Below are 14,367 nucleotides of genomic sequence, written 5' to 3'. Positions count from 1 at the left end.
ACACCCACCTATGGTAAATTTTTTTTTAATGATTTTTCTGCTCTTCCCATATTTGTTAATTGAATTTTATTTACTATATGGGACATTAACATGTATTTAAAAGCTTACATAGAGACCTGCTACTCCCATATCATATCTATCCTGCCCCCATCTCCCTACCCCTGAGAGGTAGCTAGGGGTGACCTTGTCTTTCTTACATGTATTTTGTAAAGATAAACAGATATTTGTATTTTTTTAGATATTTTTATGTTTTATTTCCCCTTTTTTCCTTATATAAGAGGTAGCAAAGTACATATTCCTTAAGGCATCTTATTATTTTTAATGAATAACTAAAGTCCATCCTCTATTCCAATTTCTTCTCTTTCTCTCCTGCTCTTTCTCTGTTCCAAGACCCCATGATATTTAGTAGACCTGGTTCCCGGGTTCCCCTTGGCTGTGACAATTGCATCTTTTTTTTTTTTTTTTTTTAATCTTATTTTTTGAGATAGGTGGTGGATGGAGGGGAAAGAAGGTCCAAGATAAGAGATGAAAAATGTTAGGTCCTCATCCCCCCACATGTTATCCCTTCATGATTTTTACCATATCTTCAAGCTACATGTATTATTACTTACTTCATATTTTTCTTTATATTGATTCACTTTTGGCCATAGGACATTTTATAAGAAAACTCGATGTCACTACCACAAATGAGAAACCACTGTCTGCTTGTATCTCCTGAGAGTTGCATAAAAACTGCAAGCTTAAAAAAACAAACAAACAAAAAACTGCAAGCTTCTGAATTTTAAAAACTTACAACAAGCGGCACCTGGGTGGCTCAGTGTTTGAACGGCTGCCTTTGGCCCAGGTTGTGATCCAGGGTCCTGGGATCAAGTCCTGCATCAGGATCCCCGTGGGGAGCCTGCTTCTCCCTCTGCCTGTGTCTCTGCCTCTCTCTAAGTCTTTCATGAATGAATGAATGAATAAATATTAAAAAAAAAAAAAACTACTTTCAACAAGTGAAGTAACCTCTTCTAATGTTTATTCTTAGCAAGGTTTGAAACCTACAGATACTAATAATAAACATTTTTTTGATCTGATTTTTTTCTAAATGAAGATGCAAACCTGTTGCGTTCATTGATATGACCCACTGATCTAATATGTGAGAGGAAGTGTGGCTGGGCCTGTCAGGATATGAGAAAGAGCTGTGTCCTGTGGGGCATAAAATAAAAACATGAATGACCCTAGTCCAAGCTGAGTGAGTTAAATGCCGTTAAAACAAAGTATTCCTTCTTTTTTTGTTGTTCGAACCATTAAATATTTTGCAAAGTATCTCGTTTATATAAAATTTGGACAGAATATATGTGTGTGTCTGTCTGTGTCTGTGTATTTTAAATTTACTCTGGTTTATCATTACAATAAATAGTGCTGTTTACAGAGATTCCGAGTGTCGCACTGTAGTCATGTCAAATATATTCCATTTCTGCTCCTGTCTTTGTCATGGAGCTCACAAGAGAATTTGCCAGCATTTTACAGTAGCAGATTTCTTAATTAAGCAGCCAATAGTCAATACTCCTATTCACCGTTGTTCCTGGAAATGAGTAATGACAGTCCTGGCCCTTCCTACTTGTTCTTATAGTGCCACAGATAATAGTGATGTGACGTGTTCTGGACTTGAATTCTAGAAAGCAAGTGGGAATTAATGGAGCACTCCACAGTGTGCCATGTTATCTAGATTTGAAGCGTGAGACTTCTATTCCAGAATAGCTCTTTAAAAATGATCTTAACCATTCTTATTTTTAAATAATGGATGCAGCATTGTAACAGCACTTTTCACAAGCTAAGAGAAGGAAGAGAAGCTGATCATCTTCTCTCTCCACAGCTCTCCTTGTTTTCCAGGGCTGCCCCCTGTGTATCTGTATGGGTGTTATTGTAATGCAGATGTATGGTCTTCTGTCCCTATCTCCCCTCTTAGCATCCCATGGCTCTTTTATTGGCAGTGGTTTTGTCTCCATGATTGTGAATGGGATATTCAGTGAGGTCACCTCCCAGGGTTTCCACCCAGAGCACTCCACACCCCCTGGGAAGCAGAGAAATGGAATTTTGTCCTGGGATCTCTCTTGACAGTATAGGTTTGTGTCTAGGTTTCCCACATCACCTGCTTCAATGGAATTAGCTGGAATGGATGTTACCAGTTCCTCCTCACATTGTGTCAGTGATCCTTCAGTTTTTTTTTTTTCAGACTTTGGGGTTCCATATGTCTGCTCTGCCCTCTCCCCCTTCCCTCCCTCCCTTCCTTCCCTGAAGCCACACTCACAAGCTGTGCCCTCCTCCAGGTCCTGGGCCACCTGGTAGGATTCAGTGCTGGGTGAGATGAATGCACTTGGTTTCTCCCTTCCCAGAGCTCATGGGTCATTTGCAGGATGTGGGCACAGTTTCCTGTGCTTGCTGCATGTCTGGCCCTTTCTGTCCTATTTGTGGACACTCACATTGTAGTAGAAGAGGGTGACGCTGTAGGAAGAATCTAGACTCTACCTCCTTCATTGCTAAGTTCTTTGTGTGCTTGGTCCTTGTGACACAGGTGACACACAGTACATCTCACAATGGCTGGGATGCGGCTGTGCGGCCAGGCATGAGGGCTGTTGGGTGAAGGGGTGGAATGGGGGGTCTGGGGACATGGGCATGCAGTGACAGACGCCAGAGCCGCATTGGACTACAGGCTCAGCGCTCAGGTTACTTCTGTACCCAGAGAAGGTGACCTGTTGGGGAGTGGTAACATTCCTAAGGTAGTGTCTCCCTCTCCTCCAGCCACAGGATATTCTGGCTTCTTGGTTTTCTGCTACACCCCATTTTGGAAGGGTCTGTCTGATACTGTTTGTACTCTTGCATGTCAGCTCTCTCACGTAAGCCTTTTATCTCAAATTATGAACCCAAAGGCTTTGTCTTTAGTTCGAAGGCTTAGAGTCCTGCCAGCAGGCTAAGGAGATCCTGGGAGTACAGAGAAACCTTCTCGAAGTTTCTAAAGTAAGAGCAGTTACAAGCTGGCCCCCCCATCTGGGTTCCTGGCTGGGTCATGCTTTCCTCCGTCCTTGGTCAAGAGGTCTCAGCTGAGGAGGCCAGGTGCTTGTCTCTGAAGCACCCCCTCCTTCTGCTGGGTTTCTCCTCCTCCACCATCTTCTCCCTTGTGGTGACCACGGCTGCCTGGCTCTTGACACTGCTGGGTCAGGGTGTGTGTGTGCGTGCATGTGAGTGCTTGGTTGGCATGCATGTGTGTGTGTGTGTGTGTGTGTGTGTGTGTGTCCATGCCATTGGAGGGGGTTAGAGGAGGAGCAGACCCGAAGAAGGAAAGCTCACAGGAAGTTCATGAGAAACTCAGAGTTTCTCCGTTTGGCACAGTTGGGGAGTAACATTTAAATCTTCTTCTTAATTAACATTTATGAGGGATCCTGACAGTGATTAAAGAAATACGGGAAAGCTCTTGGCTTTCGAGTCCATCATATATGCTGGGGGAAAGAAGAAGGAAGACAGGAGAGGAAAAACGAAGCGTTCGAATAACCTGCTTTGGAAGCATGAGTTGTGTACGTTTGTGTCTACCATGTAACCGACGACAGGGGCATAAATACTTCCAGAGACTAGTAGATTACCTTTTATTAGCTTTACTACAGTAGTCAGTTTGGTACACATGTGTGCTTCTGTTCCAGCCTGGCTGCTTGCAGCCCACGAACCACGGGAGGAGTGAAAATACTGGTTGCAGTGAACTTATCAAGCAGATGGACTTTAAAAATTATTCTACGTGAAGTCTGTTAAAGCCAATTTAAGTGTATATGTACCCAAAAATCCAAAGAGGAGAAGGAGGCTGAGAAAATAATGTTTAAATCCAAGAATATTCTGGAATCCGGTAGTACCTGAAAATCTCTTGTATATGCCCTTCTTTGCTGCCCTTTTGGAAGAAAAAAAGAATATCTAGTGACTCCAGTAGATGTCACCTGAATGGATTCTTGCTGTCTGATGCCACGTGAATTATAAATGAACCATATGGAACCACTTTATATTAAGTAACTTATGTGTTCCAATGATAGTTATTTAGGTTGTAATCTTCTCAAAATCTGTTGTTAATGACTGGTGTGTTTTCACCTGAGGTTGTTAATGCTCCAAAGCCTGTTGTTAACAGTGCCAGGGGTGTGTGTGTGTGTGTGTGTTCGTAGAAGGATATTACAGTGAACCATATTTCATGGTCTGATGGCTTTTATTTTTTAATTTTTTTGCCTTAGATTCCAGACACAGTGCGCTGAAATAGCCGTTTTAGGGATTATGTTTATTTGTCCTAAACGAATGCCAATTTTCAGTTTGTCCAAGGAAGGATGTGTCTGGAAACACATGGAGTATTGGATAGAATCACCATGTGATTGGCATGGGAGACTGCCCATTGCTTCGGGATGCAGTCCAAATGCCTTAGCATTGCTAATAAGGCATGCCGTTATGGTCCACTCCTCTCAAGCATCATCGCCTGGCTTCCCCACACCCCATGTACAAGGAGCTGCTGGAAGTTCCCTGGTTCTGCTGGTTTGATGCTTCTCTGCCTTTGTTGTTGGGGCTCTTTGGCCTGGAATGCTCTTGCCACCATCTTGCTTATTTGGGCGAAGCATCACCTTGTCTATGAGCTTCTCTCAACCTCTCCCCCTTCTCTCCTTGAGCCTGAAAGCCTGTGGCTTTCTCTGCCAATACCCACAACATTCTTGAGACTTTTTGTTCACCCACTGTAGCGTATTAGTCAGGGTCCCTATAGAAAACAGATGCTTCGTGGAAGGGGGTAATTGGAAAGATTGAATGAGAAGACTATTTACTGAGGTATAGAGAGTTAAGGTTTGACGAGGAATGATGAAGCACCCAGACATTGTCAGCAGCGCTGAGCAGTTACCAAACCCTCAGTTGAAAGGGGCAAGAGGGGGGTGCTGTTATTGGAATGAAGCTGTGGGGGGAAGACTCCTGACAGGAGCCATGGCAGGACGAGGAATAGGAAGGCAGCCCCGCTAGCAGGGATGGGACCATACTCCGCTTTTCTTTCTTCCCACCTTCTCCTGACAGTGTCTGCTGTTGGCCAAACTCAACTGGAAGTCAGAGAGCAACGGAGCCCAGGGGAGACCCATTCCATAGAGATCCGTGTTGCCAGGCACAGAGCAGAGAGGAAGAGAGCAGATAATGATTCTGGAAGGTCAGGTACAGCATAGCTAGCACACCCTTATGTCTGTGGGAGTATCTCAGTAAGAGCAACAGCCCCATGGTCCTCAGTTCCATATTACCAGCACCTGTTAGTGTGGAGTGCTTTGCCTGTCTTCTCCCATCCACCCCAGTGCCTCCCAGCTGCCACTACTAAGGACACCATCGAAGCAGATGCCAAGTGTTCATGGAACTTCAAGACAGAACTCCCTTCCCACTTGAGACATTCCTGCTCCTAAGCGCTCCCCCCCCCACCGTCTGTAAATTCTTGGAGCCCCCGCTGACCTGGCTTAGGGCCTGACCCAAGGTTTGTGTTCAACATACACTTGCTGATGGGGTGCATGAGTGAGTGAGTCAGTAAATGAATGAGATCTGCTGTGAGAAGAAACACCTTGGGAGAGGTGCAATGTGGGCTGTCTTTGCGTCCCTTTCAAATCTGGATGGTGCAGCAGGCATCTGAATGTAAGTCCCAGGGAAGCAGGCATTTCTTGTGTTTTGTTTGCTGTTGTGTTCGGGGTATGTGTCTGCACACAGTAGGCACTCAAGAAATATTTGTCAGATAAATGAATCAGGATGTTAAGTCTCAAACTTGCCTGGTGTTATATTGAAATGGGCTGTCCTCCCAAGGTTCATCAGTGCGTGAGCGTCATGGGCCACCATCTCTCTTTTGGGACCTAGGGCCACTTTGGTATTTCTCCAAACTACAGAGATCTGTGTTGCCCTTCCAATTTATTCTTTGAATTTCTGGGATGTAGAAGTCTGAATAGAGGACACTAAATTTGTTCCTCTTGTTTTGGAGAGGGAATAGAGGAGAAAACAGGGTTGTAGCACTTTGGAAAATAGGGAGGCAGAGGCAGAGGGGCTCCTGGTGATGGTGGCTGGAAGCCCTGTCCTTAATGGAACATGTTTGGGTGGCCTTGCCCAGGGTGTCTCTAATTGCTCTTCTAGGCTCACATGGGCCTGTAATTTTAGGAGGAGGCGTGGAAGGACCCAGGACAAGAATCCAAGGGCAAAGTCCAAGGGAATAAATGTCAGCTCATTCCTGAGTAACTGTTACCTTGCAAAGTCCGTACCTGGACAAGTTTTCTTGAAGGAGTTGTTTTCATGTGTTGAAGCCTCTCGCTCGGTCTCTTGCCACGTGGCTTTAATTTGGATGGGGTCCCTGAGGCGAGCCATTTGCTCTGGCCAAGAGGGCTCCTCCGATGCCTCCCTTGCGGTCGCGGGCACAGAGCAATTTTACAGGGCGGTGTTAAGGATCAGGGTGTGGAGAGCTGGAAATTAGTAATGACTGGGTGAGGGTGAATCTTGTTATTTTATTTTATTTAAAAATTTTTTTTTTTGATTCTTGTAATTTTAAAGAAATGCTTAAAAATTGGTTCTCTGCTCCACAGCTTTATTTTGCTGAAGCCAGAAAGAAAAGTCAAGATGGAGAATTTCCTACTGTGATGCCTTTTATTTCTGGAAATTTGAGTCATTTAACGATGATTTGAGTATCAAGAGCCCACTGGCTCAATCTTTCCCCAGATCGTTCTTCGCTCTTCGTCAGTGTGCTCCCCTTTAGGGAAGGACATGTTTCTTTCCTTTAGTGTTCTGACAACTCAAGTAGGGGCTTTGGCTCCTGTGTTTCCCAGGCCATTTTTGGACTTTTTTTGGCCACGGTGGGAGTGGATTTAGCCTTTGCTGCTCCTGTTTAAATCATCCTTGGACCAACTGTGGGGTGGAGCAGGAACCCTGCACCTTCCACATTGGATGGAGGCATGCTGGTTGATTTAATGTGGTTCTCAAGTGCTGGGTTTTCTTGGGGTTGTCTCAAGGACCATAGGGCTCATGGCAGACTCAATGTACTGATGTTGGGAACTTCAATTAGAAACGCATTGAGAAGCCTCTCAGAGAGTCTAAAACATAGTTCTCTCTTAATTTAAGAGGTAGGTGGAGATGGAGGTGTGACAAGGGATGTGGTCACTTCTCCTGTAGAGGTCTTTGCTAAACCAGAATATCTATTTCCTACAGAGTGTCTTTGAATTTTTTAAGAGTTTTCAGTAGAGGACTTAATCTGATTTTTTTTCCCTGGGTCCCCAGACATTAAAAACAATTTATGACCTGGTCTTGTTTCCTTAGTCTGTTCTGGATAGTGCCAGGGTTGAACTGACCTACTAAATCTCCTTTCTTCCTTTGATAAATAGTAAGATTATAGCAGCGGTTGGCAAAATTTTTTTTTTTTTTGATAAAGGGGCCAGATAGTAAATATCTTAGGCTCTGTGGGTCAAGAGGCAATATTGAGGCTATTATGTAAGTACTTATGTAACAAGAGAGAAAACAAATTTATAAAAATATTTTTTACTGTGAAATAGTTTTTTACTGGTCTGTCATTACAGTAACAGTATGATTTTTTTGTAATACCGTTTTAGTAGTGAGAAGAATGGATATAATTATTTTGGGGGGGTGGATAACATTTTTGCTGAATTAGAGTTCAAAGTTTTTTTTCTAGCATCAAATCAGTCACACTGTTCATCTGTAAAAACTGTTCTTAGGTTACAGATTGTATAAAAGTGGACAGCTGGGTTCAAAGGCTGTAGTTTGTCAACCCTTGGTCAAGAGCATAAACTCTGGCGATCTTCGCTTTGGGATAGAAAGCCTAAGGATATGGAATGGCCCAGGATTCCATGCTGGCCCTGTTTGGGTGCTTGGGAGATGTGTGGACGCTGTTATATGGGAATTTTGTTTATTTGTTCAATAAGTAGCATCAGAGAAGGTAGACACTGGGGATATAGAAGTGAATAAGATGATTAAAGTCACTGCCCTGGAGAGATGGCATTTTCATTTGACATTCTAATTGGAGAGACCATAAGCCAATAAATATGATTTCAGGTAGTGGGGATTGAAGAAGTGGAATCAGAGGATATAAGTAGTGCCAGAAGGGTGTTCAAGGGACTCTAGGAAGTGATTGAGTGACTCTAGTTAGGGGAGGGAAGGAGACACCAAAGCTCTGGGTGAGGCAGCAGCAGGAGGTACAGAGTGGTAGATGCAGGGTGGGGTAAGATAGGGGAGTTAGGAGAGGAAGGCAGGAGCCAGATAAGAGGAACCTTGAAGCCTGTAGAAAGACTGTGAAGAGACATCATGGGAAAGATCTGAGCCAGAGAATGATGTAATATGATTAACTGTTTAAGAGGAGTGCTCCAGCTGCTGGGCTGACGGTAGCTTCCAGAAGGCAAGAGTGGAAGTGGTTTTATGGGGCCACAAAAGTGAGCATCGAAAGTGGAGATAGTCTGAAAAAACATGTATGTCGTCAGTGTCTATTTAATGTGGTCTTATGTGTCATAAGTCAGTATCCTTTGGGTTACAGATCGGTGATCCCAGGAACAAAAGGGAATCTGTTGGCCCACGTAACTGTAAAGTCCAGGAGCTTGCCTGCCTTCATTACAGTCAGTTCCAAAGGACTCAAATGACGTCATCATGGCTGTCTCTGACCCTCATCAATCTCTGTTCCTTCCTGCCCTCTGTGGGTTGGCCTCACTGGCTCCTTTTGTAGATAAAATGTTTTCCATGAGTTGGATAAGATGGCCACCAGAATCCTGGATGGATATATTAGCTTGGCAGCTCCACTGGAAATATTATTGCTTTCCTTTAGCATCTGTGTATCGCTTTCAGGGAGGTTCCCCAATGGGCCTTACTTAGGTCACAGACCCAGCCTTGGGCCCAGTCTCTGATGGACAGCCCCGTTAGAACTGCACAGCGTGGGGGAGAGGGGTGATGGAGGGCTGCTTCCCCAGAGGTAGGGGTTCTGAGCAGACAAAACACCGTATGTCCATGATACAGTGATCGTTCCCTTTGGTCTGTCTTAGCTTCCTCTTCCTGGGGCCTTTCTGTTGGTGATCATGTCAAAGCTTGAGTAAGTTCTGTGTTGTTACCTTCAAAGCACAGCTGCACGGAGAAGTACAATCACGTGCAGCTTCTTGGTTACCATTGTTCAGACCACATGATTCTCTTGCTCCACGGGCTGGGCCAAAACTCTTCCCTTGTCCTGGGAATGCTATTTTGAGAAGCAGTGGGGGCAGGCAGGGCCTGGCTGGGTTCCAGGCTCTGGTATGTCTCTTCTGAACTAGCTCTGCAACCTCAGATGGGCCATGTAACCTTTCAGAGACCTCATTTCCTTATCTTCAGGTCACTGAGTTGCCATATGCATCAACTAAGATATCCACCAAGGGCTTTGTAAGATGTAAAGTGCCATTTGGATGATAACTGTTAATTGGTCTTTTTTAATCCTTTGCTCACGAGGGAACGTGGCTGGGGGAAAGATGGAACATTTTAATTCTAGACCTTGTTACCCATCCGTACCAGCTCTCCTCTCTTGGCACAACTTTTTTCCCAGTAGGCTTGCTTCTTTATTTCTATCTTCTTGGTACTTTTATGCCCAGGCTGGACTTCTAAGCAGATATCCTTGGGTGGGGATGCCGGCAAGGGAGAACCACCCAGATTAAGACAAGTTGTGTTTTGTCTGTCAGCCGCAAGCAAGCGCACTTAGCAATTTGACACAGACAGACATCATTTTAGATTTACGGAGAAGAAAGGACAACACATTCCGTATTGATAAGATTTCAGCAAGACTCAAAAAAAAAAAAAAAAAAGAAAGAAAGAAAACATGCAAAACTTAATGCATTACTATGTAATGCCTTGATTTCTAGTTCCTTAATTAGGCCTGTGGTTTAGCAGAGTGCACCGTCTCAATACACAGATGGTTTTTATGTAAAAAATTTTTTTTCAAATGTTAATTTCCAGTGACTGATGTTCTCTGCCTAAATCATTTTCCATTGTTTGTATTTGATAAGAACTGTATTTGAACTGCTCCTTTATAAGTTGGAGCCTTTTGTAATGGGATTTAACTTTAGTGGTTTTACAGGTGTATGAAAATGTTAAGCTGTGTATTGTACTTGAGAGTTTGAAAATTCTTAGTTGCAGCTAATTTAAGAAAAAAAAATTAAACAGGTGATTAGCAGCTGCTTTCGGTTTTGAATGTCTCCGCTTTGGGGTTTTGTGTTTGCTTATTCGTGTGCAAATTGGTGTGGTTATTTTGGAGCGGGTGAGATGCGCCAATCGTGCACCTCCCCGGCCAGCTGCCCTCCCCATTCAGCGGACCCTGCCCCAGTTCTCCAGAACGATTTGTTTTTCCCGCTAGTGTGCACAGCACTTGCTCACTCCCTAACAATTCAGGCCTTCCTGAGAAAACAAAGCAGGCCTGGCCCCGTTTCTCCGCGAGGACAGCCTCATTCATCGCCACAAAGACCCCCCTTTGCCCCTTGCAGAGGAGTGGCCTCCTAGAGCAGCCAAGAACCACAGGCCAGGCACTGCTATGGCCTCCTTAGGGTTCTGAACTTCTCATCTCCCTAGTGACAGCTTCTGGATGGCTTCAAGCTCCAGGAACCTCCTCCAAGGCGACTAGCTTTGGGGTCTGCGACTGGTGGGAAAAGCAGCAGGACGTGGGTGGTGGAGCAGGGGCCACTTAAGGATGCTGGGCTTGGGAGCTGGACTCAGGCACCCAGTCTCACTTGGGCACCTCCTGGAGGCCTCAGGTCTCTCAGCTCAGCTCTGAATTGTGTGCTTCCTTGGCACCGGTGGGCTACGCTTGCTCGGCCCCGCCAGTGTGCTTGCCAGGGCGAGGAGAGCTTTGCACAGGCCGCTGCCGCTTACTTATTAACGATGACGCCAGTGGGAGCTGCGCCACTGGCTCCCTTTCCAGCCCTTTGTGGCTGCATCCTGTTCACTCAGAGGTGAAATCACGACCTGCTGGACTTGATTTTTCAGTTGAGGGGCTCTTGTGTGTGTCTTTCTTGATCCAGGAAGAGGGATTGTGCTCTCATTCACCAAGATTTGATCAGTAAATATGGAGAGAAAATGCTCAAGTTGAAATGCTTGCTGTCCAGATTAATAAATTAATCTTTATTTATTTATTCCTTTGGATGAGCCAAAGGCACTTTGCTGTTACTCTTGTCCGAGTCTGTGGTTTGGCCTTACCTTTGGCCTTACCTTTGACCTTGGCTGGCTGGATCACTCAGCCAGGATTCCTGTCCATGCCCATCTCATGGCATGTGACCCAGCTGGTCACACCAGGGCTTCCTCATTTCTTTCCTGAATGGCACTTCTGTGTACCCCAAAGGAGGTAGCTCACGGGGGGCCGCTCTTCCAGGGACTCACAACTTGGTGGGTTTGGCTTCAAAGGGAGTTCCAAGCTCCTAGTCACAGATTTTGGCAACTGTTTGCCCCTGAAGGAGAGCATTCGTGAGAAATTGAGGGCAAAGGGAAGAAGAGAAAGCCTTTGTGGGTTTTTCTTCTTTCTTTCTCTTTTCTAGACTTCATTTTGTACCTGTAAAATGACTCCTTCGGGTGTTTTTCTCTAGGCTGGTTCCAGTCATGGGCTGAAGTTGGCTTTTCTGATGACTGCAATGATGTTTAAGGTTAAGTGTTTGCTAGGTAACACGTTTAATGACTCAAGACTATAGTTGGAGCCTCATCAGCTACAATCTGCCTTTTCTTGGAAACTTAGAGCTATTCTCCGTATGTGGGTGTTTGTTTTTCCTTTTCTTTTCTTTTTTTTTTTTTGTGGTGTTGGAATAAGTATGAAATGGTGAGGATCACTTTTAGAATTTAGACGTGGTTCAGGGTGGCTGGGTGGTTCAGTCAGTTGAGCATCCGACTCCTGATTTTGGCTCAGGTCATGATTGATCTCGGGGTCACAGGATTGAGCCCTGCGTTGGGCTTGGGATCAGCACACAGAGTCTGCTTGTCCCTCTCCCTCCCCCTCTGTCCTTCCCTTTCCCACGTGTGTGTGGTCGCGCGCGCATGTGCGCCTATATGGGTGAGCGCTCTCAAATAAATAAAATCTTTAAGAAAAGAAAAAAGAATTAGAAGTGGTCTACCCTGACAAATGAAGGTGTTTCTGCTACAGAATTCTCAGGTGCAGGTCCCATCAGAGCTTCTTAAATAGATGGGGAGGTAGCATCGCCTAGTAGGTAAGAACAGGGGCTGCATTCAGACAGATTTTATAGAGTCAGGCCTGCCTGTAAGTGCCTTAAGATCGGGGCTTCTGCTTCTGTTACCTCTCTCCTATTAGCCACCCTGCCTGATTGCATTATTATTATTGTTGTTGTTGTTGTTGTTATTTTGCATCACTGAGTTTGAATCCCAGCTGTACCACTAACCATCTGTGTGACCTTGGGCAAGTCCTTTAACCTCCTGGGGGCTTGGTTTCCTCATGTGCAGAATGGGGTAGTTGTATCCGTGTCATCACTGTTGTAAGCGCTGAATGATGTGGGACACTTGCTTTATTACTACAGCCACTCTTAATAACACTGATGATTTGCAAATGTGTATTGAAGGAGACAGGCAAGCATGGAAGAGTACTTATACTGTAATTCCTTTTACGTATGTTAAAAAATATGCAGAATTCATAGTGGCAAAAATATAAAGAAAAGTGAGAGTGTACACACAAAATTCAGGATAATGGTTACCTTTGAGTAAGGAGGGAAGGGGATGGGATTAGATTAGGAAAAAGCAAAGTTAATATTTTTTTGTTTCTCAAACTGGCCGATAGGTATCTGGGTATTGATTGTATTGTCTGTATAGTATACATGTATGCTATTAATATTTTTTTTATGTTTGTTCAATAGCATTGAAAACAAAGTATCTTCAGTGTCTGGGGCATATATTATAGTCAACCTATATCAATTACCAATCTTGTTATTGATGGCAGAATTGAGTTACTGGTAACCTTCAGTAGTAACCTTCAGTGAAAATGTATGAGGCTGCCATGCATGGTGGTTCAGGTGGTCCACTGAACAAGGCTTCTGATTGACTATGAGCAGAAAGCCAAGTTTTGCTCTGAGGCAAGGCTGTGTTCATAGTAGCATCATTTTCTCATTCCCACAGGGTGTTTTATGGGTTCGTGGTCACACTGGAGAAGCATCACTTAAGTATAGAGATCTTTTGGGAAGGTGAGATTGGGTTGGGTTGAGCATCAGCATGGTATATCAGAAGGTAAATAGGGATTTGGGATCCTGATCGATAAAGTTTAGAGGGGACTTGGGAGATTGAGTAGGTCAGAAGTCTCATTGTATGCAAATAAATGGGCCCAGGGAAGTTGAAGAGTAAAGGTCACATAGTGATTCTGTGAATACAAGTACAAGGCTTGAGGAAAATAAGTTTAGGGCAAAGAAAGGAAGTACTGACTTTCATACACTTCTAGCGGTTGTGTAGAAGTTATTGTACCTGATATAGGTAAATTCAGAGCTGTTACTTTGAGATGGTTTTATGGAGGACAACTGTATTCACCCACAAAAGTGCCTCGATGCCAATATCTCTCAGAACATGCTGGAGAAGGGGAGCTGCTCTTCAGACAGGTTAACTGGTGGTCCTGCCATCCCAGTGGCAGGAAAAAAGGTCTTGCTTCTTATCTACCCTCCTCAGGTCTCAGAACTCCTGAGATCCTACTGCTTGGGGTGGGAGGTGGGGACAATCTCTACCGAGAACCTCCCAGTCAAAAGCTGTTCAGGTAGGTCCTCACTGAGGCCAGTCTTTGTTCTGTGCATGTTTGTCAGTGTTATTATGAATCTAGCTGGAAGGGAGAGAGAAATGGGCTGACAATTAAGAGCATGGTCCTTGAAGTCAGAAAGACAACGGTTGCAAATCCAGTGACCACCAGCTGCCACTTCCTTGTCTGCGCCTCAGTTTCCCCATCTATAAAATGGACCTCCCAGAATACCTGAAGGTATCGCCTCTTCCCCCAAGTTGTGTGAGTGAACCATCAAGGACAGCTGGTGGTGGCATTCTGAATGCTAATTGATGGCAGAGTGGGTGGGGGAGTTGTATCTGTCATCTGTGGTCAGCCAGTGACACCCCAGGCTACAGGGAGATCCCTGCTGGTGAAGCCCTGCTGGACCCATGGGGACTCCTACATTTCCTCTAAGGTTGACCCCCTTTGCTCTCTGTGGTGAAGATCCTTTTCAGTCCCCTGATTATTTCCCTTGAGTCATTGTCTTCGCCTGTCAGCCCCTCCGCTTAGCTCCCAAGCCCAAGAGAGGTCCCTCAGCACTGTTAGGTGTTACTTAGGATATTTTGGGAAACTCCAGCCACTTAAGGGAGCCCGGCCCTGTGTCTTATTGTAAAGGAAGTCCCCTTGGGGTG

The 14,367-nt window shown here is 44.8% G+C and overlaps 1 protein-coding gene across 19 annotated transcripts in view; it reads left to right on the top strand.

The window, feature by feature from the left end:
- MSI2 (musashi RNA binding protein 2) overlaps nt 1–14,367 on the top strand; it is a 392,747-nt gene that overhangs the window by 80,862 nt on the left and 297,518 nt on the right. The window lies entirely within an intron of this gene.

The sequence above is a fragment of the Canis lupus genome, chromosome 16, assembly GCF_048164855.1.
Source record: "Canis lupus baileyi chromosome 16, mCanLup2.hap1, whole genome shotgun sequence".
In the NCBI taxonomy this organism is placed as follows: domain Eukaryota; kingdom Metazoa; phylum Chordata; class Mammalia; order Carnivora; family Canidae; genus Canis; species Canis lupus.
Note: the sequence above shows the minus strand (reverse complement) of the source record. Positions and strands in the feature narration are given on the sequence as shown.